Source organism: Anomaloglossus baeobatrachus, chromosome 2 (genome assembly GCF_048569485.1).
Source record: "Anomaloglossus baeobatrachus isolate aAnoBae1 chromosome 2, aAnoBae1.hap1, whole genome shotgun sequence".
NCBI classification, from domain to species: Eukaryota; Metazoa; Chordata; class Amphibia; order Anura; family Aromobatidae; genus Anomaloglossus; species Anomaloglossus baeobatrachus.
This window is the reverse complement of record NC_134354.1, coordinates 249,933,947-249,939,955: the sequence shown is the minus strand read 5'-3', so window position 1 is coordinate 249,939,955 and position 6,009 is coordinate 249,933,947.

The window sequence follows — 6,009 nt, the reverse complement described above, 5'->3', positions numbered from 1 at the left end:
GAGTCTGCTGGCCTGAGGCAGGGAAAACACGAGGAGTTCAGTCAGAGAGTTCAGAGGAGTTGAGTGCAGGACAGTGGAGTGGAGAGTTGGTCCAGAACAGTCAGGCAGGCAGACGGCAGTGGCCGCCTGCAGGAGACCGGGAACATGACCAGCGGAACCGTAAGGGACCGGGACAGGGTAGTGGCCCGCCGGAACCGAACCAGGGAGCTAACAGGATATTGGAGCACCAGGCAGGGTACTCAGACCCCGAACTAGGCTATATGCCACCACCATAGTCGAATTAACTGATTGCAGTATGGACCTCAGGGGTTCATTCCCACCAAAGTCCCGCTTGACGGCAAAAGCCCAACCCGTCCGGATAGTAGCCACCGCCAAAGGCCAGAGATCCAAGGGCCAGCGCCTGCGGGCAAAGGAGCTCCTCCGACATCTACACGCCGGGGAGCGGACTACCAGTGCTCAGGCACAGTGGTAAAACTACAACATAGGTGCAGGAGAAAGGTGGACATTGCCAACTCGACTAGGAAGCTGCAGCCGGCTGCGGGCCCCATTCATACTTTTGTTTGGTTTACCAGTGACTCTGTGTGGTTTAATCATGAGTACACCAGTGCTATCAGGCACCGCACCACGCTGCACCGCAACCCTGCGCCCTGCACCCCGGCCCTCGCACCACCGGGACCAACACCCCCTACCCACGGAGGGGTCATCACCTAGCTGCGCCACTACACCGCTCCCGGGAGTCCCCGTACCTTCACCGCAGCGGTGGTGTCCACCATCACCACAACCCGTGGATGGCGTCACAAACAATCATCCCAAAGCCAAATACCCGTAACCCCCGTATGTAACGCCAACCCCCCTTGCAGAGCTAAGTGACCCCCGGGTCCGTGAGAGGCTCGAGCCACCACCCGTAGAACGCGAGCACGGATCCGAGCGGCTCGGCGGTCGCAGCTGAGGCCGCGGGGCAGTACATTACCGACCAGTATTCTGGTTATGGCACTTATGCCCCGTGCACTGTCTCTGGAACCAGCCTGGGTGTGGAGCTTGATGGGGAGGTGTCTGAGGTAAAATGGGCGGAGCTAAGTTTGAAAGTTGACCGTTGAGAGGTGTCAATTGAGAGCTGGGAGGAGACCGACTAGGGGTCCGGACCCTGGGGGTCTTCCTCGACCCTGGTCACGCTGAGGAGAGAATCCCAAAGACTTAAGAGAAGGGGTGCCAGACTCCCCTATAGACTTGTTCCACAGGCAACATCCCAAGGTGCAGGGATTTGGTCGCAAACGCGGGTCCCGGTCCCTAGGCTAGTAAAAGGACTTTGGGACTTTCTAGTAACACCGGAGGCCAGGGAGGCTGTACTCACATTTGGGCCACAAGCAGCACACGAATCCGCTGGAAGGGGGTCACAGAGGATCAGGGAGCCAAATAGGCAGAAGTCCCTTTAGAAGTCCGCGACCCCTGGCTCAGGGCACTTTGTGTGGAGGTGCAGGACCGGTGGGAGAGAGTCAGTGCAGGTGAGACAACCAGGAAAGGCAAACAAAGGCGAACCGGTACTGGCCTCAGACTTACTGGGGATTGGCGGATGCCCATCACTGGAGATCCCAACATACCGTGGGAGGACTATGCCGTCTGTCAACTAAGAACTGGTGAAGTGAGTAAAAGACTGTTATTGCAAAGCCACCGTGTTGTATCCATTCCTCCTGCGTTACAGCCTACCCTCATAGACTTTTCATATTTCCAACGGTCGCCCCGGGGTCCCGCTCCACCTGTGGGGAGCAAAGTTAATTCAGCTGCTCCATCACCACCTGCCCCAGGGAAATCTAAAAATACACATCTGCATGTTTTTCTCACTATCTGACATGAAAGCAGAATAAACCTTTTCTGTTTTAGGTCAATTACCAAATTATTTATTTTTGACAAATGCCTGAATAATGAGTGAAAGAAAATGTTTTAAGGCATTTTTATTACTTTCTGCAAAGTCAAACGTTTATATACACTAAGAGTATTATGCCTTTAAACAATATGGAACAGCCCATATGTTTATGTCATGTCTTTCGAAGCTTCTGATAGGTTTATCGGCAACATCTGAGTTCATTAGAGACAGACCTGTGGATGTATTTTATTGCACACCTGAAACACACTGCTTCTTTGTGTAGCATCATAGGAATGTCAAAAGAAATCAGCCAAGATCTCAGGAAGAGAATTGAGGACTTGCACAAGTCTGGTTTAATCGTGGATGCTATTTCCAGATACATAAAGGTGCCTCGTTTATCTGTACAAACAATTTTATGCAGGTACAAACAAGATGGGAATGTCCAGCCATCATACCGCTCAGGAAGGAGACAGGTTCTGTGTACCAGAAATGAACATGCTTTGGTCAGACATGTGCATATCAACCCAAGAAAAAAAACAAAAGACCTTGTTAAGATGCTGGAAGAAGCTGGTAAAATTGTGTCATTATTCCACAGGGAAACGAGTACTGTATCAATATAGGCTGAAAGACCACTCTGCCAGAAAGAACCCATTACTCCAAAAGAAACATAAAAAAAAGCCAGACTAAGGTTGCAAATTTACACAAGAACAAAGACCTTACAGTTTGGAGACATGTCCTGTGGTTTGCCAAAACTAAAATTGAACTGTTTGACCATAATGACCATAGTTATGTTTGAAAGAAAATGGGAGAAGCTTTGATGCCTAAGAACACTATCCCAACTGTGAAACATGGGGGTGGCAGCATCATGTTGTGGGGTTATTTTGCTGCAGGAGGGACTGTTGCACTTCTCAAAATTGATGGCATCATGAGGAAAGAAAATTCTGTAGCAATACTGAAGCGACATCTCAAGTCAAGACATCAGCCAGGAACTTAAAGCTTGGGCGGATATTGGTCTTCCACATGGACAATGACCCAAAGCATACTGCGAAATTGGTTACCATTGGCTTAAGACTAACAAAGTCAATGTTTTGGAGTGGTCATCACAAAGCCCTGATTTCAATCATTTTGAAAATGTATGACCAAAGCTTAAAAGGCAGGTGCGAGCAAGGCGACCTACAAACATGGCTCTGTTACACCAGTTCTGTCAGGAGGAATAGGCACCAACTATTGTGAGAAGCTTGTGGTAAAGTTTAACATGCCCTGCCCCAGGGCTGGGGGTACTCAGAACCGGGCCGGACTAGTCCGGGGACGTCATCGGTGGTGGGGTCCGGCTCCATGACCCTGGCGGTGTCTTTAAAATAATAAAGTACATTTTTAAAGTTTGTGATCCTACCTGTGGTTTTGTGGCTATGTGGCCCGCCGCTGCGCTGGGTGTTCCCCGGGTAGGTGATGATGGCGCAGCTGAGGTAATCTTGCTCCCCACAGGTGAAGCAGGACCCCGGGGCGACCGTTGGAAATATGAAAAGTCTATGAGGGCAGGTTGTGACGCAGAAGGAATGGAGACAACACCGTGGCTTTGCAATAACAGTCTTTTACTCACTGTACCGGTTCTCAGTTAACAGCCAGATTAGTCTACCACGGTATTTTGGGATCCCCAGTGATGGGCATCCACCGATCCCGAGTAAGTCTGAGGCCAGTACTGGTTCTCCTTTGTTTGCCTTTCCTGGTTGTTTTGTATGCGCTGACTCTCTCTCGCCGGTCCTGCGCCTCCACATACAATGCCCTGAGCCAGGGGTCGCGGACCCTCAAAGGGAATTCTGCCTGCTTGGCTCCCTGATCCTCTGTGACCCCCTTCCAGTGGATTTGTGTGCTGCTTGTGGCCCAAAGGTACGTACAGCCACCCTGGCCCCGTTGTTACTAGAAAGTCCTGAAGTCTCCTCCTAGCCTAGGGACCAGGACCCCATTTGCGACCAAATCCCTCCACCTTGAGATGTTGCTTGTGGAACAAGACTTTAGGGAAGTCTGACAACCCTCCCCTAATTCTCTAGGATTCTCTCTTCAATGTCACCAGGGTTGAGAAGGACTCAAAGGGTCTGGACCCCTAGTCAATCTCCTCCCCCTGACTGACTGACTGACTCCGTCAACGGTCAACTTTTAAACTTAGGTCCGCCCATTTTACCGTAGACAGCTCAGCCACAAAGCTCCAACCCCTGGCTGGATATAGAGACAGTGAATAGGACTTAAGTGCCATAACCAGTTTTCTGGTCGCTAAGCATTAATGGGACCTGCCCCAGCCCTGATCTAATGTGTGAGCTAACAATTGGGGGTCTGCAGGTTTTTGGTGCATGAACCAGTAGATGGCCCCTTTCTTACCCAGGATGGGGTACCACACCTCTGGCTGAGGTGCAGTACCTCTGTGGCGATGGTAGCCTCAGGGGCGCCACACTCCTACCTCTGGTTAATATGGTTAATATTTGGCAAATATAAATATTTTTGGTTCCTAATTGACCTAAAACGGGAAAGGTTTATTCTGAACCCATGTTAGATAGTGAGAAAAACATGCAGATGTGTCTTTTTAGATGGTATATGTAAACTTTTGCTTTCAATTGTATATAGTCCTTGATATTCATTATATTGATATTCCAGCAAACCCTGCCCTCTCCCCTATTTCCACCTATGCACAGTTTCAGCAGAAATTCATTAATCAATTTTGCAATCAGGGTTAAACAAAGTTCATCATTAAGAAGACTTGAAAACCTTCAGTAGATAAAAAAAAGTGATATTACCAAAACTACAAATAGTAGGTTACACACTGCTGGAATTAGGGACTCTGTTCCTATTTACGCTGCCTAAAATAGGGAAAGATAAACCAGTTGGCAAATGTATTTTCAGTGAAGAGCATAAAGCATGCTCATTTACCTATTCACAGTATTTACCTGTTTTTTTGTCTGTTAATAAATTGGCTATGATTACAGGCTAACACAAGCTTAAAAATGTTAGGACTTACACAGTATATATGCCTTCATGTCGCTGAAGCAAAGCTGTCTTAAGGCTGCTTTACACCAGACAATCTATCGTGCGATAGATCGTCGGGGTCACGGATTTTGTGACGCACATCCGGCATCGCTGGCGATGCCGGCCTGTGTGACACCTCCTAGCGACGCAGTATCGCTCACAAATCGTGAGTCGGGTACTGCTCGCTAGGTTCCATAATATCGTTTAATTTAGTTGACCATCGTTTCCGTGGTAGCACACGCCGCTCCGTGTGACACCACGGGAACGATGAGCAGCTCACCTGCCTCCCGCGGCCGCCGCCGGCTCTATGTGGAAGGAAGGAGGTGGGCGGGATGTTTACGTCCCGCTCATCTCCGCCCCTCCGCTTCTATTGGCCGGCGGCCGTGTGACGTCGCTGTGACGCCGAACGTCCCTCCCACTCCAGGAAGTGGACGTTCGCCGCCCACAGCGATGTCGCACGAGAGGTAAGTATGTGTGACGGGGGTTACTAACTTTGTGCGACACGGGCAGCGATTTGCCCGTGACGCAAAAAGGATGGGGGCGGGTACGATCGATTGTGAAATCGCACAATCGGTCGTACCGTGTAAAGCAGGCTTTAGTGAATATTGTGGTGCTGGATTCCTTTACAACTGTTTCAATTTGGTTTGCCCATGTATATCTGTCACACCTAGGTGTATCCTGAAGGAGTAATTGGGATAAATGTTGTGCTTGAGTTGGTTGACACAGACACAGCTGTGTCACTGAACCGCCGCCCAATAGAAGCGGAGGGGCGGAGATGAGCGGGACGTAACATCCCGCCCACCTCCTTCCTTCCGCATAGCAGCCTGAAGGCAGGTAAGGAGATCTTCCTCGTTCCTGCGGTGTCACACGGAGCGATGTGTGCTGCTGTAGGAACGAGGAACAACCTCATTACTGCTGCAGTAACGATTTTTGAGAATGGACCCCCATGTCACCGATGAGTGATTTTGCACGTTTTTGCAACAATGCAAAATCGCTCATAGGTGTCACACGCAACGGCATCGCTAATGCGGCCGGATGTGCGTCACCAATTCTGTGACCCCAACGAGTTCGCATTAGCGATGTCGTAGCGTGTAAAGCCCCCTGAGCCATGTTTGTAGGTCACCTTGCTCTCA